This window comes from Danio rerio, chromosome 12 (genome assembly GCF_049306965.1).
Source record: "Danio rerio strain Tuebingen ecotype United States chromosome 12, GRCz12tu, whole genome shotgun sequence".
NCBI lineage: Eukaryota > Metazoa > Chordata > Actinopteri > Cypriniformes > Danionidae > Danio > Danio rerio.
The window spans coordinates 28,779,975-28,796,870 of record NC_133187.1 but is presented as its reverse complement, the minus strand read 5'-3'; the positions used below and the strand labels follow the sequence as shown (position 1 = coordinate 28,796,870).

General features: G+C 37.8%; 1 protein-coding gene across 2 annotated transcripts in view; it reads right to left on the bottom strand.

Moving 5' to 3' along the window:
* Window positions 1-1,351: 1,351 nt before the first annotated feature.
* The window catches only part of znf438 (zinc finger protein 438), a 118,044-nt gene continuing 102,499 nt past the window's right edge, over window positions 1,352-16,896 (bottom strand). Inside the window, exons 7-8 of one of the 2 annotated variants that reach the window (XR_012387704.1) lie at window positions 6,036-6,103; window positions 1,352-2,192 (exon numbers count right to left, since the gene is read on the bottom strand). The gene's annotated coding sequence lies outside the window, so the exon portion shown is untranslated. Of the gene's footprint in view, window positions 2,193-3,302; window positions 6,104-16,896 lie in introns of those variants that run through there. The other variant, XR_011017341.2, reaches the window with a different exon arrangement.

Here is a 16,896-nt window from a genome sequence, read left to right as displayed (position 1 = left end):
GGCTAACCATGGCCTCTAGCGTATGTCAGTAGTGCACCTTTAGAGGTCAGAAGAATAAGGTTTAATTGCATAGCACTTCGTTAGCTGGCCTCCGTTACACTCACCTCTCTAAACCTCACTCACAACTCGGACGAGCCCCCATGTGTAATCCACCAGTCCTACGGCAATTCTTTGCATGGGAGTTGATTGCTCTAACAAGGAGGCTAAAGACCATGGCATCTATCATCTGTTGCTCTAGTACCTTTAGAGGTCAGAGGAGTGAGGTTTACCTGCATAGCACTTTGCTAGCTGGCCACTGTTAAAATTATGATATAATATAATAAAAGTTGCGGTGACATGGTGGCTCAGTGGGTGGCACTGTTGCCTCACGACAAAAAGGTTGATGGTTTGAGTCCTGGCTGGATCAGTGGGCATTTCTGTGTGGAGTTTGCATGTTCTCCCCATGTTCGGATGGGTTCCCTCCAGGTACTCCGGTTTCCCTTCAGTCCAAAGACATGCGCTATGAGTGAATTAAATAAACTAAATTGGACAAAGTGTATGAGTGTGCATGTGAGAGTGGGTGTTTCCCCTGTACTGGGTTGCAGCTGGAATGGCATCCACTGTGAAAAATATGCTGGATAAGGATGTTCATTCCGATGTGGCGACCACTGATGAATAAAAGCACTAAGCCAAAGGAAAATGAATGAATACTAAGAGTTATTATTATACAAATTTACAAAGACAAGTCTATATGTGCATATATATTTGATATATTTAATAAAGACAAATTACAAGATAAAAACTCAAAATTGCAAGAAACGCGTAACAAAGCTATAAACTTTTAATTGAGCAAAATTAATTTATAAATCTAAGGAAAACTACTAATTATGAGATTTTAAAAAGTCTGAATCCTCACTTTTGCTTCCCAGATTTGTAAGTTTACATCAGTCAATCCAAACAAAAGAATGGATTGTGAGATTAAAAAAAAACTTTATATTACTACTGTTGTCTAATACTTGTTGATTGCCAGTAAACATGCAGATCGATATACTACTCGAGATCCGCCATTATATGGACTACAGATCCAGTCATGCACTGCTAACACGCACCTGTTCCAGATTCCGCTAATTGCACATGCACGCACGCACGCACACACACACACAGCAGGAGAATTGTCAAGAAACGATAACAAAGACTATTTAAACAGCGAAAACACACATCAGTGCTGAGTTTTGTTATCTGTGACATTATAACACAGTTGCCTTGCCTTGCCAACCCTTGCTTTGTAGTACTGTTTATTCCTGTCTGCTGCCTGCCTTTTGAACACCTGCCTTTTTACTGAACATGACTTTGAATTTCCTGTATACATCTGTTTTCCCCTGTGTTGACCAATGCTTGCCTGACAATTTTCCTAATAAACCCTGCATTTGGATCTGCACTCTGTTGTTAGTGTCCCCATTACATTACAACTTTAACAGAAAAGGTGTACCATAGCTGATAACAATAAAAAAACCTAATATTTAAATTTTTTTTAACACAAATTGTGAAAAATAATATGATTCATTAGTCTCGACAGCATTTATTTTTAGGTCGTTGTTACTTATTAAACTAACAGGCATCATAACAACCTGGTTGACCTCTTATCCATAGGTTATCATTATTATTTTAATTTCTTATTTATCAGAGTTGTGTCAGTATATTATTCAATGCGTAATGTGTGCCAAAAAAATATCTTCAAGAGTGCAACATAAAGGCTTAATCATGTTCTAACTTAATTTTAAAAGTTACACAAGCTGTTTTAAGTGTTTACCATAATATAAGTTCAATGGACTCATAAGGGTTATTTAATACAGCTTAAAAATTTAAGACAACCAGGATTTTTTTGCAGTGCAAAACACATTTGAAAAAAAAAAGAAAAACAGATGAGCCCTTAACAAGCTGGTGCCAGCAAAATAAAACCTTCATAGCCTAACATAAGATATGAGATTATGAGGGAATGGCAAGCCAGTGCTTACCTCAGTCTTTTATACAGCACATTGCCACACTGTTCTGGCACACGATTTTACCCTCTCCTAATTGGCCCTTTAAAAGCAGTGCTGAGGGTTTGTAAGCTGTACTAAGCTCCAGCTTTTGGCTTTTTGTGCTCTGTCGAGTCAGTAATATTGATGTGTGATTTCTCATGCCATTGTCCAAGTAAACAGCAGGTGGAAAGCCTAGAAGAAAATATCAATCCTCAGTTATCAAGAGCCCCGGAGGCATGGCTGTATTGAAAAGCACAAGATCTCAGTGATAAATGTGCAGAGATGCGTTATTAAAGTGTGTAGTTGCGAAGTATGAGTTGAAGTATGTGACTGTGTTGGGAATGCTGCTTGATGTATGGGTTTTAGCAGTGCTGTAAAAGTATTCGGATGCGACATGTGACACGTGCAGCTCAGGTACATGTGTGAGGTCAATGAGCTGCATGCAGAACTCAACTGTCAGCTGGTAAAGGCACAGCCAATGCATTAACTTGCTGAAAAAGCTTGTAAATGCACTCAGCCGTTTAATACAGGAAAGCTCAGAACTGCTCTCCTTATTTCTTGCCTTTTCTTTTTTACTTTCTCTCTTTCTCCCTTCAGTTGCTGCATAACATGGTATTGATTATAAAGACATATGAGAGGTAGGCATTGCATTGACGTCGCTGTTCAGAGCTCTTGCACAAATAACATGTGAAGAATTTTAGGTTGCTTGTAATGTGGTGAGACTGACGGGTTTTGGTGTGCATGGCTCTTTTCCTGTTTGAGACCAAATTGGCAAAACAAAACAAAACCACCACAACAACATTAGTTTCAATTGAAAACTGAACTGTGCGTTTCTTGCCAGAGAGAAATTTTGTACAGTCGTTTAGAGAGTTTTGCATAGCTGAACCCGAGGAGAAAGAATGAGAGGTTTACACAGTTTGGTTTAACCCTGCCAATGTTTGTGTGCAGTTTCTGCCTGTTTATTTTTCTTTTATGTTTATTTTATGGTTTCTCTGTTACCAAGACAGACCTCTCCAAAGAAAAATGAATATGAGAGGTTTCTCAAGAGATCTTTTAAAATTGGATGCCAGATATTTCAACATTGTGAGTAACTGAGGGATAGAGACATGAACATTTCTGGATTAGCTTCGTGACTAGGCACCAAACTATGCATTGGGAAACAGGATGTAATATAAAACTATGGGGAAAATATTCAAGACGAACTCTCTATTTTGGTTTGACTAAATCATGCTGAAATTATAGTTTCAAACAGGTTACGTTTCAAAGTTTGTGTGAACCGGATGTTTTTTTTTTTTTTTTTTTGTGCATCATTGCATTAAGAGCGAGTGTGGTTAAGAACATTGTGGCTGAAGCCGTCAAACTGACGTCAATGGAGAAGGACCACCACCAAGCAAATGGTTGGACTTTGATTAAAGATTACAAATAAACTTCTTTACCAGTGGATTAACAGATTAATTGTTCACCTAAAGAATAACAATGTATACTAGCAAAACAAACATTATGAATTAAGATTTCACACAGAATTTAAGAAAAAGTACCGTGGAAATCAAAATTAGACAATAACACAAAATACATTTTTAAATGTAATATACATCGCTTAAAATTTGAGGGAATTGTGCTAGTAGAACAGTGTTTAACAATGTCACTTTCATGTGTGTAAAATACAGTAATAAAAGATAAAAAGCAGCAACAATTGTAGAACTCATTGCAAAATTTAGATTGTAGAAAGATTGCAAACATTTATGAAAGTTACAGCAGTAAAAACTTAATAGTAAGTGTACAGTAAAGAACATTGATTTCAATGACATAGGCCCAATCCCAATTCTACCCCTTCCCCCTTACTCCTCATTTTGGGCATTCACATGAAGGGGTAGGGGTGTGCCAATTCTCTTCAGCTTGAAGGCGTAGGGCTAAGCTAGACTGAGATTTTTCAGGATCACACTCGAAACCAAGGGGTAAGAAATTTTCCAAGAATACACCATCTACAACGGCAGCATGAGTAGTATTTTTTTCATTAGTATTTTTTTCATTATTCCATTTTTTTTTCCAACAAACAAGCATATGTTTAAATGTATTCATAACTGCATTTGTGTTTTACCGTAATGCTTAAAAACCTCACTAAAATAAAAACCACTAAATTTTGCTATCTATAATCCATAATAAGAATCCTGTATAGCAGTCTCATAACACAGCTGAAACTCGGTGACACTCGAATCCCCTGTCAGAAAAGTCTAGTGGCTGGTTTTTACAGTGTCTGCTATAATGTTAATGTTGTTTTTGGTGTGTTTACATGGATGAATATGGCCACGGTGTAAATGCAGAGTACAGTTACGATCTTATTGGCACATTAGATCATCATGATAACATGATATCGTTGCCTTTAGTAAATTCCTGATGATGAATACCAAAAAAGTAGCACAACTTAAATAACAACAGCAGTCGATGGTCAATCTCATATGAAGTAAGACATTTGATGTAGTGTGCAGGTGTTTCAGTAGTGTCCCATTTCTTAGGGGTAAATTTTGAAGCCCTTCCCCTTCACACTCTGTTTAGAGGACCAAAGGGAAAGGGAAGGGGCAGGAGTACAAAAATAGAATTGGGATTGGGCCCTAATCACATTTGTAACCACAGGACATCAATAGTCTTCATTTTTTCAGAGTTGTTGAACCAGGTTTAGTTCAGGGCTCTGGTCTGGCCATTTCATAATTTGAATATTTTCTGCTTTGATAAACGGCTTGTTTTGCCGTGTTAAAAAGACAATTGCTGGCTGATTAGTTGTTGAATGCAGTGAATAAACCACATGCCACTGAAGAAGTTTCTGATAAACATGTACATAAACTCTACCATGTAGCTTCATAAGAGGGTATTACACTTTTTCCTCTATATTTTATTGACAAAGTTGACAATTCAGGACCATCAATAAGTGCACTCTGGACCAGATCTCGGTTCACACAACGCGCTCCTCAGCAAAGGTTAGTCTGGCCTTTTTATTCTTTCTGCTGATGAGCGGTTTGGTCACTGCAGGGCTTTCAGGGCAAGCTCTGATCGTTACCCTTTTCAGCACTGAGCTGGTAAGCAATACCTAGGTTGTCTGTGCAAGCCTTTAGATTGATTGTGGAAGGTTAGGCTACATGCCTTTCAAGAGCCTCTTTTCAATTCTCATGACACATGAAAAAAATGCTAATTAGGGTTTGGTGGTTGTGTGCACATTTTGCCAGTAAATCTGGATCTAGTAAATCTCCAGGGACCAGTTTTGATCTCCACAGTCACCAGAACTCACTCCAATAGAGCACTTTTGCTTGTGGAGGAATGGGAGATTCACATCATGGATATGCAGCCGACAAATCTGCAGCAACTGTGATGCTATCATGTCAATAAAAACCAAAATCACTGAGGAATATTTCCAGTACCTTTTTGAATCTCTGAGCAAAGGGGGTCAAACCCAGTACTAGGAAGGTGTACCTAATAAAGTGGCCAGTGAGTGTATGTGTTTTGTTTTGATCTGCGTAACACACAAAAAAGATATCAAGCACAACATTGTACCCAAATGAGATCCATTAGCCTAAAAAAACTACATTTGGTTGCTGCACCTCTAAACCTCTGGGATGAATTATAGATTAAGTCTTGTCTAACTAAAAATAAATGAATTATAAATATTTGTTTGCATTTACTACCAAAACAAACTTTTATGATAGCTATTATTTCTTCTTTCACTCTCTCTGTAACATGCACACTCTCCTCTCTCTGTGCCTGCTTCTCCTCCCTCATCTGTCTGGTTATTATTCCTACCCGTCATCTGCTTCCACAGCCCATACATACACCTTTCCCCTCTCTCCATTTTCCTCTCGCTCTGAGTGAATTTATCACCTCTCCGGTGCCCCCTCTAAACCTGTTAAACGCACTGAAAGGAGGAGCATTTTCTCAGGACCTGACAGGGGAGTCTATGCTGTGCCTGCAGAATGTGACTCATGGAAACAGCGGAGCGAGAGAGAGGGGAGAGAAAGAGAGAGAGATATGAATGTAATTGATTCTGACCGCTGAGGTGGGATCCAGGTTTCCTGAGGGGGATCATCACAACGGGAGGCCACACTGTAACACTCCATCTGGGGAAGGAGATGTGAGGGAGGAAGGAGGGATGGAATATAGCTGTAGGTGATAATGATAAAATGCTTTTCTTAATTGCAAATTGCGAGAACTCATTAGCCCTGCAAACTGGCGTGAAAGTGAAAACAGAGGAAAGGACAACTAGAGAGATGAACGATAAGGTGGAATTGTTACCATGGTAGACCCAACACAGGCCAAAGATTTGCTGTAGGGGAGAGCGGTTATTATTGTTAAAAATTGTTAATATTTACCCTTCCTGCGGGGAAAGTTGAAACACATAAAGGGTTAGTTGTAACACATGCTTAGGAATGTAATGATTTATATTGAGTCAGTTGAAAATTGATTAAAATATATGACGATTCAAATCAGTAGAAATGTTGAACGAGACATTTTTTGAACAGAGGGGGCGCTGTGTTTACAGGCGCAAACCCGATGTACCTGCACATCAGCAGCGAGCAAGAGGTAGAGCGGTAAAGTTTACTTACACTAACAGAAGAACGAATATGAGGCACATAAACCCTCAGCACAGTGAAAAACTACACAGACGTCTATACGCAAAACGTTAATAAATTATTAAGATTAATAATTAATAAGTTAATACGTTTTTCAGACTGAAGGAGAAAAATGTTGTGTTACAAAAGCAAGTATCAGATTATTTGTACCCTCTCCTTTTCAAGTTAGTTTATGATATTTTAATAATTTGCTTTTTAATTAATATTTTTATTTTTTATGCCTGCCAGTCCCCTGGATCAGAGGGTCTTTTGACGTTCTCTGTACACACCTGGTACACACTACTTTCTGGTTTAGGAAAGACTTCCCCCTCCACAAAATCCATCTCAGTCCCCAATGATAGACCTCAGATTATGCCAGAAAACAAAGATTTGCAGATATATATATATATATATATATATATATATATATATATATATATATATATATATATTTTTTTTTTTTTTAAATGTAAAATCGCAGCACAGTCACAGTTTAGTTTATTTATATTAATGACTTTTCTTTAGTTGGTATTATTCTTTTTTCTTTGTTTTAAATAGCAATTTAGTTATGGCAGAAAATAAATTAATTTGCAAAAAATGTGCAGCATTTAAGAAAAAAAATTAAATCTTGTTAACCTTAAATTTGTTTCAAATAATTTTGTTTAAGAATCGTGACTAAATCGTGAGGTTAGTATCGCGAATCGTATCGAATCGGGAGTTGAGTTAATCAATACATCCCTAATACTTATAAAGTCAGATTTCACACAATTAAAGCCAAGTTTTTTTCAGTTTACATTAAATAGTGTATTTCTTCAGTACTTAACTCAGTCTTTTTTATTCTACATAGCACAGCATGTTTATTTATTTATCTATTGGATAAACACATTTAGATGTATTTGCATTATTATACCATGCATTTATTTGCATTATGAGCAATAAAATGAATTTTTAGTAAAAAATATTTTCTATTAAAAAACATTCTTTATTTAAAAAGTTGTCAACATTAAGTCCAAAGTAAACAAAAATAAACAAAATTTGGTCGCTTAATTAGTGTCAAACAGTGTGTGGCAAATTTGTAAAACCCTGCTGTTGTATTTTCCTCAAAACTGGTTAGCAGTGACTGTGTGTTTTTTACGTCTTTCAAAATGGTTCCATCTTTTAGCCTAGAAGACAATAATTACAATATAAGATTGTACCTACATTCAATTTTTTTTAAAATAAAAAGATAAATTTATAGTATAAATAAAAAAAGTAGTAAAAATAAAAAATATAGTATAATACAGTATAATAAAAAATACTTTTATGCTGCAAAAATGGTTTCTCCTGTGTTTCTCATCTAAATTTTGATAAACTTTTTTAGTAATTGGCAGGAAGACGTCTGCCGACACTGTGGTGAAAACCTCAATACCTTAAAAACTCAAGTTACATTTTACCCCGCATTACTTTGTGCCCTGCGATTTGCAGACAGAAAATGCTATTAAAACTGTCTTTAATCTTTCACTGCTATTGTTCACACTTGTATGGATTGCTTGGTTCTTTCAATTCAGACCAAAATAAGAAAAGAAAAACATTTTAAAAACCCAATCTAAAAACATGAAAATTGGTATATATTTGTGGCATATATTCAGCTTTTCAAACAACCAAAACAATGCTATGAGCTGGACTAAATGTGCTTGTTGCACTTGTGTTAATGTGATGGTATTTGTTTTTATCAGCTGAGAAACTTTAAGCACTCTTAGTTTGCTTTTTTGGTGCACAGCAAAGAAATTGCACATTTTTTAAATCTAATCTTAAAGCTGTAAATTTTTTATTCTTCTAAAGTATAAAAACAAGATAATATGTTTGCAGATATTTAAGAAACAAGCCAAGTGAACATACTTTTTTATCTGAAAAACAATGCAGAAGATATTCTGCTTTAAAAATGTGAGTTAGTGAAAGGGTGTCTTTGGTTTGGTTATTTTACCCCGCCCACTGCCAGTTTAGCCAGTTATATTTCAGCACCCCTGGTCGCCTTGGTGGAAAATCAGGTATTTGATTCATACTGTCAGTCAGGAAAGCATGTGTCCGTGAAATGCGCCCTCCAGTGGACAGTAGCAGACTCCGAAATGAGACGCAGTTTCAGAGTTCCACAGGAAGTTATAATTAGCAAATAATATAAATATAACAAACATAAACATTAAGTGAGCAGGTACCATTCCACAGACAGATGGACTTGTCGAGCGGTTCAATCAAACTCTCAAGAACATGCTGCGGAAGTTCGTTGCAGACACGGGCCGAGACTGGGATAAGTGGTTACCGTTTGTTCTCTTTGCTTACAGAGAAGTGCCCCAGGCATCGACGGGCTTCTCACCCTTTGAGCTCCTTTATGGATGGCAGGTACAAGGACCCCTAGACTTGCTGAAGAAGGACTGGGAAGGAGAACCTGCATCGAAGAAGGAGGAGAGCGGCATTGTGCACTATGTGCTAGAGATGCGAGACCGTTTGGAGAAGTACAGAGAACAAGCCAAAGAAAATCTGCTAGAGAAACAGCAAGCACAGAAGAGATGGTACGACCAACATGCCAGACTGAGACAATTCCAAGAGGGACAAAAGGTGCTTCTACTTTTACCAACTTCAACTAACAAGTTACTGGCTAAATGGCAAGGGCCATACACTGTGATCCGCAAGATGGGGCCGGTAACGTATGAAATTCATCATCCAGACAAGGGGAAGACCAGGCAGACCTACCATGTCAACCTATTAAAGGAGTGGAAGGAGCCACCCGGTAAGGGACCAGAAACAGCCCTCCTGGTGAGGAAGGTGGAGGTAGAAGAGGATGTGGAAGAAGAGGATATGGAGGATGTAAAGAGACAGCCGTCTGTGGTGAATCTCACTCACCTAGAAGACTCCAAAAGGGAAGAGCTGCAGAACCTCCTAAATCTGTTTCCTGCTTTGTTCTGTCAGAGGCCTGGACGGACTGAGCTAACCCAACACACCATCCACCTTTCTGATCCAACACCAACACGTCAACGTCCCTACCGGGTGCCTGAGAGGCTGGTGGAACCCTTGAAAGAGGAGATAAAGTTGATGAAGGAGCTAGGAGTGATCGAACCATCAACGAGTGAATGGAGCAGCCCAATGGTGATTGTTCCCAAGAAAGATGGATCCTTGCGTGTCTGCATCGATTTCCGCAAGCTCAATGCCCAGTCCAAGTTTGATGCATACCCGATGCCAAGAATTGATGATCTGCTGGAGAAGATTGGTCAGGCCAAATACATTACCACGCTAGACTTATGTAAGGGATACTGGCAGGTAGCCCTCAATCCGGAGTCCAGACCATACACTGCTTTCCGAACACCATTTGGATTATTTCACTTCACAGCCCTTCCCTTTGGCCTTCATGGGGCACCAGCCACCTTCCAAAGGCTAATGGATAGAGTCCTTCAGGGTTGTGAAGACTGGGCGGCTGCATATTTGGATGACGTGGTAATTCACAGTAATTCGTGGACTGAACATCTACAACATCTTCAACAGACACTCAAGAAGATAGCAGAAGCAGGACTGACCTTAAATGTGTCTAAATGTGAGTGGGCAAAGCAAGAGGCCAATTACCTCGGATACCACCTGGGCAATGGACAGCTTAAACCTCAGATCGACAAGGTAGAGGCGATTTGCAGGAGCCCACAGCCAAAGACCAAGAAGGAAGTGAGATCGTTCCTAGGACTTGTAGGCTGGTACAGGAGATTCGTCCCAAACTTTGCCTCTATCGCTGCTCCTTTAACAAACTTGTTGTCTAAGTCAGTCACAAATCCTGTTCCATGGACTAATGACTGTGAAAAAGCTTTCAAAACCCTGAAAGAGAAGATGTGTTCCAGTCCAGTCTTACAGAGTCCTGACTTCTCAAAGAGGTTCCTGGTACAAGTGGATGCTTCTGCAACAGGAATAGGAGCTGTCCTTGCCCAAGGAAATGCAGAAGAACAAAAACCCGTTGTTTTCCTCAGCCGCAAGCTACTGCCGAGGGAGACAAGATATTCAGCAATTGAAAAAGAAGGTCTTGCAATCAAGTGGTCTCTCGACAGTTTACGTTATTACCTCCTAGGCCGTGAGTTTGATCTGGAAACTGACCACCGGGCCCTTACCTGGATCCAGTCCATGAAAGACCACAATGCCAGAGTCACCCGATGGTACCTCGCCCTGCAGCCATACCACTTTAAAATACGCCACCGACCGGGTAGACTCAATGTGGTAGCCGACTACCTGTCCAGGTTCCCGGCCAGTACGCGGCTGGGAGAGGGGGAAGGTGATGTGATAAAGTCACATTAACTGTCACCGCTGGGAAAGCAGCACTGGCATTCACACACACACATTCTCGTACGCACACGCACATTCTCACGCACACACATACTTGCAAACACACACACACACAGACGCGCTGACACGCAGACATACTCACAGGCACACTTACCTCATTCATTCATCATAATGTTCCTCCCTGCCGTTGCCGTTATTGGAGGAGCGGGTGCACACGCGATCTCGATAGCAAATGGTCATATTTCCATAAATCCACTCCCCGAAATTCATAAGTCATCCATAGGCATTTCATACACCTCCACTTCACCTGTTGTGTTGTCTTCTCTGTTTGGTGTTTGTCTGTGTGGGCGTAGTCAGGCTTCCGGTCGCGATCGGTCAAACCGAGCACATAGGAAGTGCTGGTTTAAGAATGATTGGGATTGTGTGCACATGCGCACTGCGATCGGAAGCTGACGAAACCATTATGTCTGTTAAATAGGTGTTTTGTGTTTATGAAGTGTGTATTATGTGTTTATTTATATTAAGAAAATGTATGTTTTGTTGTTAATTATATATTAAGGATTTTTTCTCTATGTGTTTAATGTGGAGTGTGGCTTGAATGTCAAGTTATTTAATGTTTGTGTATTTGTACGTTTTAATACTTACCTGTTGAATGGTTTAGCCCACAAACGGGCGGGAGTTTGGGCTATATAAGCCAGAGCCCAACTTTATTACAACACTTGTTAACCAAGTCGATGCAAGAGTGCTACTGTGGTGCCTCAAGCAAGTATATTGTGGATACCTGATATTATCGTTATTATTATTATTATAATTGTAGATATAATTGGAGTATATTTTTGCAGATTTTATTTTCCTGTTTGTTGTTTCTTTGGTACTTTTTATTACTATTTTTTTTGTTAGCACTTGTAAATATCTTCACTGTGGATGGACTTTTTGGCACTGTAAATAAATATCACCTTGCACGACAGTGCTTTGCGAGTAAGCCATCATTTTTTTTTACGAACTCACATTTCTTCCCCCCCTTGAAGACGAGTTGGTGGGCTCGTTTTCATCACAACCCCGTAATGTGGCAGTTTGCACCAGACGAAACACAAATACAGCTTAAATACGGCCATTCACAAGCACAGAATATGCACTTACTCACAAAATGGTAAGGTTTATAATCTAACTAATGGATATTAACCCTCTTTAACATTATTAAATGTACATGCTGAATCATTGATATGTGAGCCACAGTTCTAAAGTTCAATTTCAAATGGTTTATTTTATTTTCAAGATCTGAGGTGAACTATTTGCTGCTGCTTTCAGTGGTATGGCAATAAATGTCATGTAAAATGGCATTTAAACTCATGTTATTAGCATTTAACACTGAATAAAGCACACGAGGTGTACCTGAGCTGATCACTGTCATCAAGTTTTCTATTGTTCAGCTGCAAGAAATAGAAGCTTTCTAAAATATTAATTTCAGGTGTTGGTTAGGTCAAAAACTACTTTTAATGTGGACAATATTTCTTTCACGATTTAAATTAAGCCTTAAACCAGCGTTTAGGGTTGATGGCACGTTCCTTTTGGTCTTCAATCTGGCAACCAATGCTTGCGTGTGTTTTGGTCCATGGGTGCAATACCTAGTTCAACCACTGGGTGTCAAACTTGCATATAGCACCTTTAAGTGTTTAAACTTAAAAAAAAAATACTATGAAAGCAAAAATTTAACATTATTTTCTTTTGTGGTCAGGAGAAACTGATAAATCACAAAAGAAAGTGTCAAAAAGCGCCTACAAATCCTTGTGGAGATAGTTGTAATGTCACCTAGGTAAATGTAAAACACACTTCTATCGCTTTTGACATTTTCCCAGCATCCAGCGCGGCGAATATGCATTAGCTAATTAACCTATCAGATAAGGTTAAGAGAATTTCAGAGCATGCCGCAGGTAATTGCCATCAAAGGAGCGGAGGAGCATCATCAAAGGTTATGTGTGCAACAGTGTTTGTGTGTGTGTGTATGCACAATTCCAAGTTCTCCCATACATTTTTATGTTGATGCATACGCAAGAGCAAATGATGTGTTTTGCATTCACATCTTAACGTGTGTAGGTGGCCGGCTTTTGAATATTAGTTAATGCAGCACTCACATGCACATAACATCAACATAATATTCATGCATGTCTGCAGGCCCGCGGTATGTCATTAGCCTTATTTGTGAGCACAGAGCAGAAAGCCGTCGGATTGGGTGAATGTAGGTTATCACTCAGGCAGACCTAATTCCCTGGAGTCCCCCGTTAGCTTTCCACTGTCAGGATCCTCCCTCTGGGAAGACACTGGAAGATAGTGGGGGGCGGGACGGGGGGAGAGAAAATGCTCTACATCCTTTCCTAATTACTCCAGACTGCTCTGGTTAGCCTACCTGGGTCTCATTAAAAACTAAGTTTGAGTGCTTCCTCACTCCCCTTTTCAAGATTGGTAAATACTGCTCTCGTTAGGATGCTAAAGTATGACAACCGAGAGCCAATTATCACTAATCTATTCCAATGAATGATCCAGCAATGATTAGCTGAGAATGAAAACAGAAGAGTGTTTAATCAACGAGGGAATAGCTAACTAAAATAATGCATTTGCGAACAACTTCAGTGAGTACAGCGTTTATCTTATCACCTGTTAGTTTGAACATTCCCACACTGGCCCACGGTGAAGTCAGGAGTAGGGGCCCCTAAATTAGGATGGAAGCACTCTGAGCATTATGAAGAAATTAGGAAATGTTTTACATGAGCGGTTTAGTGGCTCTTTTCTCTCTGTGTGTAGTGGTGTGTGTGTGTGTGTTCCAGGTCAGAGTTGTGTGTGCATAGAGAGATGTCCTGGGCAGATGGCTACTGTCCCTCCGGGCGGTCTACTGGAGACCCAGTGGAACGGACTGATTCTGTACCATCTGGACCACACAGCACACAGGAGAGACCAGAAAGAGGCAATGTCACTGACAAGGGCTTCGTACTTACAGTACAAGCGTCTCCAGGTGTAGTACAAATGTATGGCAAATGGAAGCTGTAAGAACATTTAGACTTCATAGATATTTTTAGGTTGTTTATATTTGACGTTTTTTAGTGAATCACACTGCATATCATTCATGTTTTATATTGCAATATTACAGTTTTCCTCAACTGCTTTGGCTTAATTCTCGATTGAAATTTGCTTTTTCAAAACAATTAGTTTAGATCTGTGAACAACTACAGCTTATTGTTCACTTTAGAGTGGTGTTTTTTATTGATTTAAGCAAATCGCAAATGCTTTGGCACATGCGTGCAAGAAGTAAGTACAATTGTCTGCAGTTTGGATAACAACTAAATGCATATGGCTTGTTTATCAAAACTAATGAGTCGGTTCTAATTTAAACTGTCAAACACCACCATCATTTTTCATCGTGTAAGTCATCACACTCAAAACTGTTTATTCAATTATCAAACATTTATATATGCACGTTTACATCATAAATATCTGATATTGACATTGTTTATAATGTCTGCTAAATTAGTAAATGGCCTCTAGTTGCAATCCAATTTGTGTTATGTATTTATCATATTTGGTACCATATATACAGTTGAAGTCAAAATTATCCTCTCCCCTTTGAATTTTTTTTTTCTCTTTTAAATCTTTCCCAAATGATGTTTAAAAGCAAGGAAATTTTCACAGTATTCGTTAATTATCGTCTTAGTCCCTTTATTAATCTGGGGTTGCACAGCAGAATGAACCGCCAACTAATCCAGCACATGTTTTACACAGTGGATGCCCTTCCAGCTGCAACCCATGTCTGGGAATTTTTTTCCTCCTGAAGAAAGCCATATTTGTTTTATTTCGGCTAGAATAAAAGCAGCTTTTAATAAATACAAAAAATAATTATTAAAAAAAACATTTAAGGTCTAAATTATTAGCCCATTTAAGCTATATTTTTTTGATTATCTTAAGAACTAATATATATATATATATATATATATATATATATATATATATATATATATATATATAGATAGATAGATAGATAGATAGATAGATAGATAGATAGATAGATAGATAGATAGATAGATAGATAGATAGATAGATAGATAGATAGATAGATAGATAGATAGCTCATAGCACAATCTGCAGTACATGCTTGTGGAAGAGCAACTGGAGGAAGTGTCATCTTTGGCAAGGCCAACAAGGGCGACAGATTGTCCACCAAGAATATAGAATAAAATATGCAATAAAATAATTAGAAAAACAAGATTGGACTTTTGCATGTAATACATTTGTAAAAATCAAATATTCTGTATAAACACAACTGTTCATTTTTTGTTATTTTTTTCTATGTACTATTCACTCTTTTCAACAAATATCAGATTTTTTAAAACTTTCATTTCCATCATTTTAAGCAGTGTAGCTCACACGATGACACATACACTTTATGTTTTGGTGGCCTTGGCCAAATTACTGACACAACAGCTAGATTTTAAAGCATAAATGAAATGTTTTGAGAAGTAACTACATTTTGCAGACATGCAATAAAGTTCTGAAAATCCAGCAAACCGTTTTGAGATTTTCACTTACAGTTTAGAGAATGTTCAGTCTGTTTTGAAAAATGTGCCAAAGCAATTGAGAAAAACTTGTATTATGATATTTTATATCAATATTTTCGGTTTTTGATGAATGCATATTTCAGACAATTTCCTGGCTGCCTTCAGATTATGTTTGAAATGTAGCTATTTTAAGAAATTATTACATGCGTTCCATTAACTTAATAATTAACATAACTATAACTTTTAAGTAATACTTTACAGGTCGATACATACCTATCTTTACAGTGAGAACATCAATGGTTGTTGCTTCATAAAATGACTGATCCTTACTTCATTTGATTTATAATCAGTAGACTCGAAGTGACCTGAGCATATCCTGAATATAGAAAAGGGGTGAAGGATGAAGATCATTTATAGGGATTTATATAGGATCATTTATATAAGATTAACCGTAAGTCTCAGATGCATGTAATCTTACCACTTTATCCCAAGTAGACACATGTTTATGGCATTTTAAGCGTTATATACAATCTTACACAATAACGCAAAGCCAACTAGTTTTCTTGGTTGTGTTGTAAACAAGCTGTGTAGTAATGCTGCATTCCAGACAGTTCATGGGTGGAAATTTTAGCAGTGAAATGTCCCACTTTTGACCTCAATGTGTTCGAGTCAATGGTGAGGTTGTAAATACTTGACAAATGCATTCACAGTTTCTGAACAATTTACATAATTAACATTTCAGTTAAACTTTTTTTTACAATTTTGGTTTATTATTCTACCGATAAGGGTAACAATAGCATAATAACAAACAAAAAGTGTTTAGCGTCTTTTACATGAAACCATTTCTTTTCAATAAATGAAAAAATCTATTCAAATAGTAAAATATATATATATAATTTTAACATTATTCAGGAGCCATATGCTACCCACTGGCAGGTAAAAGCTGACTAAAAGGATTGGATTGTGATGCAGTGATCAATGTTCACAGTTATGACGGCAGTAAAAAGCAAAACGATGAATTCTGGATATTTTAAGAGTTTTAGAGGAATTAACCAGGTGCATTTTTTATATCCCAAAAAGGTGACATGGTCACCCTTTTTATATGTTTCACTATAACACTATTTGCGCTAATCTCACCAAAGCAGAATAGCCGTCATATGTGTAGTGATATCAAATGGGATTGGATGTTTTAAAATTTAAATACAATTTTGTTATAAAAGCACATTGATCTGCTTCATAAGACATGCGTTAACTGCTAACCATTAACTTTATCAGTTAATTTATGATTCACTTTTGGAAGCTTAAAAAATAGTCACTACCCAACACCATTTTAGAAAAGCCAGGCTAAAATTTAAAACATATTTCACTGTGTTCATCTGAAAGAAGAAAGTCATATAGATGAAGGATTACTTGAGGGTGAGTAAATTATGGGGTAATATACATCTTGGAATGAACTATTCCTTTAAA